Genomic DNA, 14,728 nt, shown 5'->3' with positions numbered 1-14,728 from the left:
CACCTTTAACGTGATCTACACATACTGCTGCCTATCCGGGGTCTTTGGGAAGGACTCAATGAGGGGACAAAACTGCCCTATTCAGGCTAAACCTCTGGTTGATTGTGGGATCAAGCAGAATAACAACCATTCCAAAATATCTGGAATACCACTTGAACGTGAATCAAGGAGAGAAGCAACCTGGAATTTAAAGAGAAACTTCCTGACAGGACAATTAACCAGTGGAACAGCATGCCACCAGAAGTTGAGAGTGCTCCATCACTGGAGGTTTTTTATGAAGAAACTGGACAGCCAACTGTCTGAAATGGCGTAGGGCAGTGATGGCGAACCTTTTTGCCATCGCATGCCAAAAGCGTGGGGGGGAGGTCGTGTGTGTGCCCACCCATAATTCAAAGGTTACTGGTGGGCCCGATAGGCCTATTTTTCACCCTCCTCAGGCTCCAGAGGTTTTCTTGGAGCCTGGGGAGGGCAAAAACAGCCTCCCCCACCCTCCCGGAGGCCGGAAATAGCTGTTTCCCAACTTCTGGTGCGCCCGGAAGGCCCGAAAATGTTGGTGCACACATGCGCGCTGGAGCTGAGCTAGGGCAACACTCGAGTGCCCACGGATATGGCTCCACATGCCACCTGTGGCATGCGTGCCATAGGTTCACCATCATGGGTGTAGGGTCTCCTGCTTGAGGAGGGGGCTGGACTAAAAGACCTCCAAGATCCCTTCCAGCTCTACTCTGATTGAAACACCATTGGCATTGACAAAATCGCCACTAGTCAATTGCAAAAGGCAGCTCTATCTAGAACAGCTCACATTCTGCAGTGATACTGTCAGCACTATCAAAAAACCGCATCTGACTGTCCCAGGTCTTTGGAAAGTAGTTGATAGATGGATAAAAATGCCAAGTCCACTCCAGTTGAAACATCTGGCTGATTGCGTGACGAATTATAATAACAATATGGAACTTTTTGCTAAACTGTGTTAGTCTGCAAAAGTGCTCCCAGATTCCTGATTTTTTTTTTAAATTTAGTTGGGTTTTACCATCGCCCCTCCTCCAGAAAATGTGTTTAAAGCTTTGTGGGAGGAGGGATCCCCCAAAATATTTTTGCTTCTAGCCCACCCTGGGCACTTCCGGTCCTAAAAAGCAATAAGAGCCCTTGATTGTGGAATTTCCTGTCCTGAATAGTTTTGATGGTACTTGCTAAAGTTGAGGTGTGAAGGAAAATCGCTTTTTATGATTAGCGAAATCTTTCCTCCAGGTGGTTTCAAGCGTTTAGATTGTGACTGATGTTTGCCGTTTGTTGTTTTGAAGCTGTCTTGTGGTTCCTGGCTGTGATGGTTATTTTATTACGTTCCCTTACATTCGTCTTAATTACGTTTCTGCTTCACAACCTCCATTTATTTATTTTTAAAGGCCTTCAAAGCTTTTAGAACATCTCCAGACTGGTTTATTTTTTAAAAGAAAAAGAAAAGCAGGAAAAAAATGGGGGAAAAAAATCTGTACGGAGGTCATAACTGAATCTTATTAATAGATGTGATTATCTCAGCTGTGAATTTCACAATTTTTTTATGATGCATGATGACTTTTTAATATACTTTTTATATTCTTTTTTTTAAACTGTTGCATTGTTGGTTGTTTTAAATTCTTTCCGCTGTGTGTAAATAACCCAGAGTCATAGACGTAAGAGAAGTACCTATATAAATCTGAAACATAAATGGCACAATTTATTATACTACAAAAATAAAGCATGGTTCTTGGAGTGGGGTGCTTTAAATATACCCCGTTGCTGGAAACAGGTAGCATCTCCAGAGCTGATTTTTCTCTCCCTTGTATTTCTATTCATGCAGGAGATTTTAGCCAAGATTTGGGGTTGAGGTGGGAATAAAAAGCTTCACTAGTTTTTTTTACGTCCCACTTGAAAATGGGCCCAATGGAGTTAAAGTACAGAAAAAAATTAGTTCCAGGGATCTAGGGAGATTCTCAGTCATCCAGTGCTTTTTCAAGCAGCAACTGGACTTTCTTGTTTTTCTTTGAAGACGTTTCGCTTCTCATCCAAGAAGCTTCTTCAGCTCTGACTGGAACTGGATGGTGGGGAAGGAATATAAATCCTTCCCCACCATCCAGTCAGAGCTTGCAAATTTATATTCTGCAAGGAATATAAATCTTTCCGTTCTCCTCCATCCAGTCAGAGCTGAAGAAGCTTCTTGGATGAGAAGTGAAAAGTCTTCAAAGAAAAACAAAAGAAGTCCAGTGGTCTCTTGAAAAAAGCCCCTTCCTTGGGGGAGTTCAGTGGATCAGAAGTTTTAATGCAATAGACAACCAGAAGAGGGCAGCAAAGGAATAAAAAATATTAGATTTTCTAACCGAGTCTCTGGAAGAGAGCCAGCAAACAAATTAAAAGCAACTTCATTGCATTTACAAACACCAAACAGCAGGTACGGATAGCCAAAAATTCCCGTTGCTAAACAGGGTGGTCGTTAAGTGAGTTTTGCTCCATTTTATGGACTTTTCTTGCCACAGTTGTTAAGCCAATCACTGCAGCCATTAGATGCGCTGTGAGCTTATTAAGCCAAACTGGTTTCCTCCAATGACTTTGCTTGTCGGAAACCAGCTAGGAAGGTTACCGAGGCCAATCATGTGACTCTGGGACACTGCAACCATCCGAAATACACGCCAGTTACCAAGCAACCAAATTTTGGGCCATGGGGATGCCGCAAACAGTCGCGAGTGTGAACAATGGCCATAAGTCACTTTCTTCAGTGCTGTTGCAACTTCGGTCGCTAAACGAATGGTTGCAAGTCAAGGACGATTTGCATTTCGAGCCTTAAAGTAGCCAGAAGAGTGCTAGGAAAACAAGCAACGTTCTCAGAAGCTGTTCTGTTTTTGTGCAACTGAATATATATATATTTTTAATAACCTTTCCTTGGGCTGAATGAACGGTGAATAAGCCCTGATTGGATTATTAATACGGTTGAGAGGCTTTGAAGGTAGGAGACCTGTCCCCTACTGCCTGCCCCCTTTCCGAGTGTGTTTTCTAATGAGTAATGTGCCTTCTGCAAATTCCAAAAGACCAATAAACAAAGGAGAAGGAGCAGGCCCAGGGAGTTTATGATCCATCAAATTAAATAGAAACCATCCCCAAGATGCACACCTACAGAGCCTAAAAATTTTTTGGCAACTGTTTTTTTTTTGGCTCCCGCTGTTCTGGAAAGAGAAGAAAACAGTTGCACAACACCTACATGTGACAGTTAGGTGTTTTTTTAAATATATTTGCAACCTTTGCAAGTTGACAATTATCTTTATTCATTAAACATGAAACTCAGTCAACTGAACATTCAAAAATGCATCACAAATACCAGTGACTGGTGCTAAAGGTTGATAGGGGTTGCTGCCAGCGTCCTAGGGATCAACCAAGTATCTTCTTAAGATGTACGATGTTCCAAGTAGCGCAGTTTTTTTGCAGTTCCACTGGTGTTATTGCAGGAAGCTGCAATTTGCTGATGTATGTTATAAAATTCTTGGACATGGTACCAAGTGCCCCGATGACAATGGGTATCACAGTTACATGTTATATTATTATTGTTATTGTTGTTATTATTATTGTTATTATTGTTATTATTACCTCTGCTCTCTTCACTCTGCTAAACAACTAATTCCCACAACACTGTCAAACTATCTAATAAGGCTGTATTCTATCCTTCTTCTCAGCTTTCCTATCTTCTTCGGACTATAACTTTGTTGCTTGTATCTTGTGATTATATTGTTTACTCGGCATCCTAGTATGATTTATGTTGATTGCTTATTTAATAGGAGAAATAAGGAACATTTTTCTGACAGTGAGAACAATCAATCAAGTTGATTGGCTTCGGAAGTTGTGGGACCTTCATCCCTGGAGGCTTTCAAGAAGAGACCGGACTGTCATTTGTCAGAAATGGTGTAGGTTCTCCTGCTTTGGCGGGGGGTTGGACTAGATGACCTACAAGGTCCCTTCCAACTCTGTTATTCTATAGTCAATGGAACAGAAGTTGCCTTCAGAAGTTGTGAGGGCTTCATCCCTGGAAGCTTTCAAGAAGAGACTGGAGTACCATCTGTCAGAAATGGTGTAGGGTCTCCTGCTTGGGCGGGGGGTTGGACTAGATGACCTCAAAGATCCCTTCCAACTCTTAATCTGTTAAAGTTAAAATATCCTATGACTATCACTAAGTGTTGTCTCTTATGATTTACAATGAATGTATCTTTACGATGACTGTGATCATGATTTCTCACTTATTGCTTGTATGTACACTGAGAGCTTATGCCCCAGAGACCAATTCCTTGTGTGTCCAATCATGCTTGGCCAAGAAAGAATATTCTATCCCTTGTTCATCGGGGTCTGAGGTGGTCGTACTTCTCCTTTGTGAAGATATCGGTCAGGATGCGATCACAGTTTCTGCTTCCATTCTTTGATAATTTGAAAGTAATTTGCAGCCCTCCAAAACTCTTTATTGGGTTTCCCACCCTCCCATCCTTGAAAATGTCTCCTTTCTCATCCAAGAAGAACTGGAGAAGCTTCTTGGATGAGAGGCGAAATGTTTTCAAGGGGGAAAAAAAAACCCCAAGAAAGTCCAGACGCTTTTTGAAAAAGCACCGTTGGGTTTCCAGGAACACATTTTTTGACATCTGTATTTTTGGAAGCAAAGATGCTTTAGAAGATGCTGAGTCCATCTCTGCATTTTTTTTTTCTCCCGCTTCCGGTGACACGGGCCCTAATAGTCAACTAATTCATACCCGAAGAACTGCTTGTCCTGTTTTCATTATTTATTGCTTTCTCGGATTTCTACACCACCGGAATTAGCCTGTTTTCCCTATAAATCATTTAGCGTGTTATGATTCAGTGCAACGATCGGAGGACATATATTTCACATAAATGCTCACCTAACCTTACGGGAGCCCGTTCCCTCTTATCCACTCAGCCATCTGAGTTTTAAAGATTAATTCAGCATGCATTGGAAATGCTGAATTTACAGCTAGGTCAGGAGGAACAGAAGCCTGATCGTTCTTTGCAGAACAAGAATAGTCAAGGCCAGCCAGAAATGTAGGTAAAGGGCACAGGTGTCCCCTATCCAGTCATGTCCCATTCTAAGGGACTGTGCTCATCTCTCTTTCTTAGCTGAGGAAGCCAGTGTTGTCTGAAGATACTTTCCGTGGTCGTGTGGCCAGCATGGCTATACACCAAAGACGCAGGGAAGGCTGTTAATTTCTCACTGAAATGGTACCTATTTATCTACTCGGATTTTCATGCTTTCCACCGAAGTGGTACCTATTTATCTACTCACATTTGCATGGTTTCCACAGAAGTGATAGCTATTTATCTACTCGCATTTGCATGCTTTCCACCAAAGTGGTACCTATTTATCTATACTTGCATCTGCATGTTTCCACCGAAGTGGTACCTATTTATCTACTCACATTTGCATGCTTTCCACTGAAGTGGTACCTATTTATCTATTTGCATTTGCATGCTTTCCACCAAAGTGGTACCTATCTATCTACTCACATTTGCATGCTTTCCACCAAAGTGGTACCTATTTATCTACTTGCATTTGCAGGAGCTGAGGCAAGGAGGGGAATTCACCCCATCATTCAGCTTTGGGGTCTCAAACCCGGGCCAGAAATATAAGAGGATCTGAAATGCACTTGAAACCTTTGTGCCGAATTGTCACAAGCGCTGGTTAACACCAGTGTGCAGCTGGAGAGAAGGTAACTCTCTATCCAGGAATCTGAAAGAGGATGCCAACAAGGGTGAGGGCCATGGCTGGCTGGGGAATTATGGAAGTTGAAATTCGGGTGGAATTCTGGAAGTCCACCCATCTTCACCTTGCCACGGTTGAGATACAACGGTTCTAAAGCATCAACCCTCTTCCACAGAGGATCAAAAATGGTCTTTTGGGTGGGGGATTCTGGGAGTTGAAGTCTATAAAAATTGGGGTGGGGAAGTAAATGGAAGGGAAGAATGCACTTCTTCAAAACAATCCAATAGGAATAGCCCATGTGCAGAAGTTGTGACGTGGACAAAGGGGCAATGGTGGTGGTGGAATGAGACCTTGGAAGAGGACACAGCCACATGGCTGAAAACCCGAGCAGACACATCACACAATGCAACTTTTTATTGTCATCCTGCTTCCCCCCCCCCCCCCCGGCAGTTTTCAAGTCACTCCCATCAGCACAGAAAAGTCTTGGGATTACACTCCAAATGTTTGTGAGTCCCAGGAGCCGAATTTTGCCTCCTGCCGTAAAAGCCGCCAACTGCTTTTGGCTTATTTTCGGCAAAGTAATTTCCCTCCCCATGCTCCCTCCTCCCCCCACCTTTCTGATTTTTTAAGGATTTACTTGCAAAACTGTTCTTTCTTTGAGGCACGGATTGTGGAACTGCTGCATCGATCCAAACGTGATTTCCCCCCCCCCCCTTTCTGCATTCTAATCACTGGGAAGGGAAGGGAAGGGAAGGGAAGGGAAGGGAAGGGAAGAGAAGGGAAGGAAGGAAGGAAGGAAGGAAGGAAGGAAGGAAGGAAGGAAGGAAGGAAGGAAAATAGCAATAGCACTTAGACTTATGTACCGCTTCACAGTGCTTTTACAGCCCTCTCTAAGCGGTTTACAGAGTCAGCCTCTTGCCCCCAACAATCTGGGTCCTCATGTTACCCACCTCGGAAGGATGGCTGAATCAACCTTTGCAAATGCAAAGGGTTTGCTCAGTGCAAAGATCAGCTTCCAGACCGGAGATAAAACCGAGGTTGCGATAGAGACCCCCCTAATACATTATTTACAATTATTAAGTTAAAGCACAGCAAGTGCTCAGATCTGGAAAGAAGAGGAAGAATGAATCAAATCCCTACATTGCCGGGAGTGAAACATTTATGACCGAAAATCCCCACTGAGCTTTTGCTGCAATCACCAAACGAACGGGATCTGCTGTCGCATTTCGCATCAAGGCCGTCAATTTTACTTTGGAATAAATGCAGCAGCCGGCTGTCTCTCCGATCATTCACAGCTGCATTTCCAAGGTCAGACTGCTGAAAAGTCACGTTGGGGTGAAACAAGGAGAAAGATGGAGGGATCGGCGCAGCGGTTAACCGGCCTGTTTTGAATTCGGCCTTATTTGGAGCAGGGTTTATTCAGGAAAACAAGGATTAAGCGAACTGCAGCTTAGCACCATGGGTAAATCCCACAATGATGGGCACAGATCAATGGGCTGTGTGGATAAGTGTTCTGCCCCAGCTACGGGTCCCAAGAAGTGTAGCATACACACACAGCTCCAAAAACTCAGTTTAATACAAACAGACCCCTTTCAAAATGCAGGCTTTAACCACAAATGTCCTTATCAGCCTGCTATGAATTACAGAGATTAAACAAAGTCCGACAAGGGTTGGCAATCAGCCCAGAAACCAAGTTGTAACAAAAAAACTCACTCTCAAAATGCTCTGCGTAGGACCAAACGTTGTTTCCAGCAACATTTGCCAGCTGTGTGTGAATTTAAATCGGCTAAGGGAGTGGCCAATTAGCCCCAAGCCTTACTCTCGAGGAGACCTCTGGCACCACTCTGGAGCCTGGGGAGGGCGAAAAATGGGCCTACTGGGCCCACCGGGCCATCGCGTGCCAAAAGCAGGGGAGCTTGGTGGGTCATGTGGGCATGCGCAGGGGGACGGGGGCGCATTGAATTATGGGTGTGGGCACATGCACACATGACCCTCCCCCACTCCCCCAACTTTTGGCACACGACGGCAAAATGGTTAGCCATCACTGCTCCATGCTGAGCTTTTGTTCTTCCCCTCCAGCTTTCAGACAACTTCTCAAGAGAAGCATGACTCATGCCCGGCCTCTGGAGGCCCCATTTGATAAGGGCTGAATTCGATTACCTGCGGGGAGGGAAAATCGGACATCTGGCAAACTCTCATCTTAATTTAAGCTGTCAGAGCATGAATCTGCCTGCTGCGTTGGTGTTCTCCTCCTCGGCCCAAGAGGACATTCGTTGCTCGTCAAATTGAATTTCCGGGTGCATAATTGAATCACTGACTGGATCAAACTCTTGTTTTACCAGAAGAATAATTTCTTCTGAGCTGCTCGGTTGGAAGTGATGGAGACCATGCCTCCTCATCATTAGAGAGCTCAGGAAGGTTGCTGAGCTCAATTCTGGAAGGGAATGAGTAACCGATCCATCTGCTCCACACTTGAGGAGCAGATTAGATTCTTGGCTTTTACAGGAGGACCCTTTGTTCAATCTGGGTGGGGGATGGCTAATGAAATCTCAGAGATTGTGACCGAGGGAAAGGCCTTGCTTTCTCAACATCACCGGTCCAACTCCACGGTATCTCTGTGAAAATTAGCATCCTGGACAGGTAGCAGTAAAACAGTAACAGGTAATCCTCAATTTATGACATGCCCATTATGCTTGTAAGTCATGACACTCATGTAGCAAGTCACCCATGTGACTGACCCAATTTTTTGCGGTGGTTGTTAAGTGGACAGTGGTGTGATCAAGGAACCATCATGGTTGCTAATAAAGTCTCATCTCAAGAAGATTGCTATTTTTTTACGTGGCAAAAGTTGATTCTCCCTTGTAGAGTAGAAGCAAATGGATGTGGTATGTCTTCTTCTTCTGAACTTTTCTGCACTGGAGAGATGTAATTGCTTCCGACATGTGAGCCACAGCTGTGGCTGACAGTGGCAGGTTAGTGAGGTTAACAGCGACTGCTGTGACCCCACTGGCTGATTCCCAGGGTTGCTGAACTACCAGGCTTAAATTTAGGGTCGTCTCTAGAACAGAAAGCTGCAGTGATCCGTCTCAACTTCTGCTTATACTGATTTCTGATATCCTCCACCGGATCTGGACATTCTCTTTGCAGCTTTGGGGGGATTTAGAGAAACACCATCAGGGCGCATGTTTTTTTGCAAAACTTCCTTCAGAAGGTCATGGATGGTGCAGAAGATCAAAATGATGTTTGCACCATTTTTTAAAAATCAGTTCACTGGACTTTATTATGCAGCAGCGGGATGCAACTTTTTCTACTCCCGTGACCAGTGGGAAACGGATTAAAATTAAAACGGTTTTAAGTCACCCTGCCCAGTTGTTTGCTACTCCCAAAGGTGTGTTTGCAGGGGGGACTCCCCCCCCCACTCCTTTGGGACCAACAAAGAGATGTTGAGCTTCTCCATCCATTTGGTTTTTAAATCATCTCTGAAATTTCCGCGTATTCCCAAAGGTTTGACTTTCAGGTTCTTGGTAACGCTAAGGATGCCTTTAGCTAGAAAGCTGTTGGCTCACACAGTGCTTTGCAAAATCTCTAATGGAGAAACCTGATGGAAAAAGCAGAATAAGAATCTAAGAGAAGTCAACCTAGGAGAGAACATTGGCTTTTTCCAGGCTCTTGGGATGACTAAACCCACTTCGTATTATTTTGTTTTAGCTGCACGGAAACAGGAGAGGCGTGTGTATTTAAATATTCATATCTCATCGCTTGTTCCTTGGACGCAAGATATTTTTATTCTCTCTTTCTTAATAACTAACCTTACGGCCACTTCGCTAGTCATTGTGGCGTCCCAGGAAATTCAGTCATTAATTTTTTTCCCCTTTAATTTGAATTAATTTAATTTGAATTTCCCATTATCCTTGAATGCAAAATACAACCTGATATGGCTTAACACTGCACACTAAGAAAAATACAGCTAGAGTACTGCATCCAGTTTTTGTCACCACACTATAAAAAAGATGTTGAGACTCTAGAAAGAGCGCAGAGAAGAGCAACCAGGATGATTAGGGGACTAGAGACTAAGACATACAATGAATGGTTTCAGGAACTGGGCATGGTTAGTCTAGTGAAGAGAAGGACCAGGGGAGACAGGATAGCAGTCTTCCCATATTTGAGGGGCTGCCACAGGGAGGAGGGGGTCAAGCTAATTTCCAAAGCACCTGAAGGCCAGACAAGGAATAATGGATGGAAACTGACCAAGGAGAGATTCAACCTGGAAATGAGGAGGAACTTTCTGACAGTGAGAACAATCAATCCATGGAGCAGAAGTTGCCTTCAGAAGTTGTGGGAGCTTCATCACTGGAGGCTTTCAAGAAGAGAATGGACTGCCATCTGTCAGAAATGGTGTAAGGTCTCCTTGGGTGGGGGGTTAGACTAGATGACCTACAAGGTCCCTTCCATCCCTATTAATCTGTAAACTCTGTAAATAACTCAAGATTACTAGCACCGCAAGAGAGCGGGAGAAGGATGCTATTTTCCAATTTGAACGGCAGATGGCAGTCTGTAGACACTGGAGAATCTCTAGACTGGATGTGCTTGGAAGAAACTTTGGAAAAATCTGTTCGGCAAATGAAAACATGTTTTATGTAACTACTTCATCAGTGCCTAAAGGTGTGTTGGCAAGGTTTGGTCACCTGAGATTGCCCAGGTGAGGACATGGATTGGGAAGTTTTCAGGCTGAAGTGCTAAAAACTGCATTTGAGTCATATGGCACAGAAATCTGGGTAGATCAGACTATAATCCTGAAGTGAAATTGCATTGCTGGTTTCATGTAGCTGACTCAGCTTTGCTGGATGGGTTTTTTTTTTCCTTTTTTTTTTTCCCCTTTTCATTCCTTTTGCCAGCCCAGAGCTGCAGAGTTTTCTGTATACTAAAATAGAATAGCAGAAAGCTGGGAGCAAGGTTTAATTGGATTGCATAGAAGGAAGCAATGCTGATAAGATTATCGTTTTTTTGCAGGGGGGAAAAAAGCTGTCCCTAGCCTGGGTTAAAATAAATAAATAAATATACAAATAAACATGGGTGTCAATGCATGGTTAGGGAAGGAAAAAAAAAGAAGAGAGAAAGAAGAGCGAAAAGTGGAACCTGGGATTAAATATTGTAGCGGGTAACATTTTTGATGTTTGCAGTGGTGTCTTTTTTCAGAGTCCTTGCCTTGAAGTTGGTTTTTGTTTTTTTGTTTTTATTTGGAGAGAGAAATTCTGAAAATTTTACGCTCCTGAGAAATTTGCTAATAGTTTTCTCGTGTGCCTGGATCAGGGGTGAAATTCAGCAGGTTCTGACAGGTTCTGGAGAACTGGTAGTGGAAACTTCGGAGAACCTTGGTGGCGCAGCGGACTAAAGTGCTGTTGAAGTAGCACTTAGCTGCCAGCTGCCTGCAATTACTGCGAGCTCAAATTTCACCAGGCTCAAAGTTGACTCAGCCTTCCATCCTTCCGAGGCAGGTAAAATGAGGAGCCGGATTGTGGGGGCAATAAGCTGACTTTGTATAAAATAGAACATTGCTTAGGAGGAGCCAAAAGCCCTACTAAGCAGGTATTTACAAAAGTATGACGCCTATTGCTTAACATATTGTAAGCCGCCCTGAGTCTCCGGAGAAGGGCGGCATATATAAATCGAACCAATAAATAAATAAATAAATAAATAAATAAACTGGCAAATACCACTTCTGGCTAGCCCCAGAGTGGGGTGGGAATGGAGATTTTGTAAAATCCTTCCCCTGGAGTGGGGAGGGAATGGAGATTTTGCAGTAACCTTTTCCTGCCATGCCCACCAAGCCACACCACACCCACCAAGCCACAGCATGCCCACCAAGCCATGCCCACAGAACCGGTAATAAAAAATTTGGATTTCTCCACTGGCCTGGATGCTCCCTATTTTGCAAACATGGTAAGTAAACACCCATCTGGACTCCTTTCTAATTACAGTGGTTGCCAAAATTGTGGAAACCTTTTGGGAAAAGTATATTTTCTAAAACTAGCTAATAACACCACTTTTTTTTTTTTTTTTGGAGTAGTGCCATAAAATTATATATCAATGGAAAGATCATTGAATCAAGAACGTGATGCAATAACCTTTATGAAGGATTTGCTATTAGAATAGCAGTTACAGTATAAAGAAGAAAAGTGAAACACGTAGAAAAAATGAGATATGCAAAAATGATCCCCATGTTAGTTAATACTTAGTTGGGTAACCTTTAACATAAATTATTATGGTCTTACAATGTTTTCCCATGGAGTGAACCGAGTCTTTGAGTTTTGCAGCTGTTATAATGTGAAACCAAGATGGAATGATGGCTTCTATTAACCTGGTTTTATTGCTGGGTCGCTTCTGACTAACCAGTTTCTTTAGTCGGCTCCATAGATTTTCAATTGGGTTAAGGTTCTGGGCTATTATATAGCAGTGGAATAGGATTATTTTGAAACTCCAAAAAAAAAAAAGAAAAAAAAGAAAAGAAAAGAAAAGAAAAAGAAAAAGTGGTGTTATTAGCCATCAAACCTCAAAAATACACTTTTCCCAAAAGGTTTCCACAATTTTGGCCACTAACTGTAGGTAATGTTACAGATAATCCTCAATTTATAATTATTTGTTTACTGACCATTCGAAGTTTGCCCTGAACAACTAAGGTCCGAATCTGAGACCTTGAATAATTTCAGCTGCATCTTTTCTTTTCTTTTTTTAATTCTGCATTTTCAGGGAGGTTTGGAGAGAAATCACTTACCTGGACTGAACTGCGGTGTTTTTCAGTGCAGGCAGCCCTGAGTTCACTTTTCAAAATGTTCCCTGTGCATTAGAGAGTTGTACTTGTTTTCGGGTCAGTTCCTTCCATTTTCAAGCACAGCTTAACAGGAAGGGAGAGAAAGAAGCGTAAGACATGCGAAAGTCACATGGAGAATGATTGTAGTACATATGATCTCCAACACCATTCTCCTCTGCCTTCACTCTGTGTAATGAAGTCCTGAATCTCTAGAGCAGGGGTAGCCAAGGTTGGAGACCTCTGCTCTAGAAGCCTACTTATTCCATTCGTTGTTTCAAAAGGCAGCTGGACTTCTTTTGTTTTTCCTTGAAGATGTTTTGCTTCTCATCCAAGAATCTTCCGTTCTGATTGAACAATGGGGAATGGAAGGATTTATATTCTTTGCAAGTCATCTCGTTGTTAGCAAATCCTTCTGTTCTCCACCATTCCGTCAGAACTGAAGAAACTTCTTAAGATAAGAAGCGAAACGTTTTTTTAGCAAAAGAAGAAAGTCCAGTTCAGAGGTGGGTTTCAGCAGGTTCTGGAGAACCGGTAGCGGAAATTTTGAGTAGTTCGGAGAACCGGTAAATACCACCTCTGATTGGCCCTGCCCCCATCTATTCTCCATCTCTCGAGTCCCAGCTGATAGGGAGGAAATGGGGTTTTTGCAGTAACCTTTCCCTGGAGTGGGGAGGGAATAGAGATTTTACAGTATCCTTCCCAGGGGTGAAATCCAGCAGGATTTCTGAGGACTTCTGAGGTTTTCCAAAATAAAATAAAATAACATAAAATACCCCAATGCCCAGCAATGAGGCATATTCTCCATTCATCACACACTGACCCCCAAGGTTAGTACTTATCCACTGCATAATACGGTTAATCTGTTGAGATCGATTATCTCATCTCAGAGTTAGGGACCAGATCTCTGAAAAACAGGACCCACAGCCCTCTGTTAACCCAGCTGAAGACCATGCTGTTTATTCAATTTATTTATCACTGACACCTCCCTCCTGCTCCGCTCCAAACTGGCTCTAAGGGGCAGGTTTGCGTCTCCTTCCTTTCCCCTTTTTTCCTCGAGAAGTAAAGACCTCCTTTTTCTGCCTGGAAGACGAAGGTGGCCTCCAGGGTTATAAAACCTGAAATTGTCCCTATCATGTTTTTCTTCCTGTCACAACAGTTGTTCAGTTGCTGGCTTTCCTAAATGAAGACAGATTCTCTTGGTGTCCAGGAGGCCGTAAAGCTTTTAGAATTAAACTGGTTTTATTGTTCCGAACTGCAGATAGATTTTCTTTCTTTCTTTTGTGTTGTTTTTTCCTTCTCCTCCTCCTTCTTCTTCTTCTCCTGTCTGGTTTTCTCTCTCCTTTTCTTTGCTAATGTGAAAAGATTCCCCCTCCCCTCCACCTTTCCCTCTGCTTTTTGCCTGCAGGCCTCTTAGATGATGTCATTACAAGTTAATGCTTTCCACCCAGCACAAATGATAAGTCCAGAGCCTCTGAAGAAGAAAACAAGGCAAAATATCTGGGAAGTGTGACTTTCTTGGACTTGGAAGGAACCCCGAATGGGGAAAAGACAAAAGAGTTCAAAACTTGTAGGACATTTCCGAATAAGGAGATTTTTTTTTTCTTTTCCATTAATGGAACTCCTTTAATGCAGTCGTCTGCCTTATTATAGTGTATAGGGCGCTTCGTGTAGGATGATTTATCGAATGTATTGGCAGGCAGTCCTCAACGTACGACCACAACCGAGCCCAAAAATCTATGTTGCTAGGTGAAAAAGGTGATAAGTGAGGATGGCCTCCATTCTACAACCTTTCTGACCACCGTTGCTAAGTGAATCACAGGCAGTGGTTAAATTAGTACCCTGTTTCCCCAAAAATAAGACATCCCCTGATAATAAGCCCAATCGGGCTTTTGAGTGCATGCGCTAAAATAAGCCTCCCCCCAAAAAATGAGCCCTCCCCAAAAATATTTAAACGCATATGCAGCCGGTCCCCACCATTTCCTCTGGTTAGGGTTAGGGAGACAGAGCTGGAAATCAGGTAAGACAGCAAGTGTCTTGCTCCACGCGCCCCAAAATAATAAGACCTCCCCGAAAATAAGGCCAAAAAAAATAAAAGAGTTCAAAAAAAATAAAAGAGAGTGTCTTATTTTCAGGGAAACACAGTGGTGGGTTCCTCCTGGTTCGGCCCGGTTCTCCCAAGCCAGTAGCAGTGATGATAT

The sequence above is a fragment of the Pantherophis guttatus genome, chromosome 13 (genome assembly GCF_059756535.1).
Source record: "Pantherophis guttatus breed Tessera chromosome 13, ASM5975653v1, whole genome shotgun sequence".
NCBI classification, from domain to species: Eukaryota; Metazoa; Chordata; class Lepidosauria; order Squamata; family Colubridae; genus Pantherophis; species Pantherophis guttatus.
The sequence above is the reverse complement of the archived record's forward strand: the minus strand, read 5'-3'. Positions refer to the sequence as shown.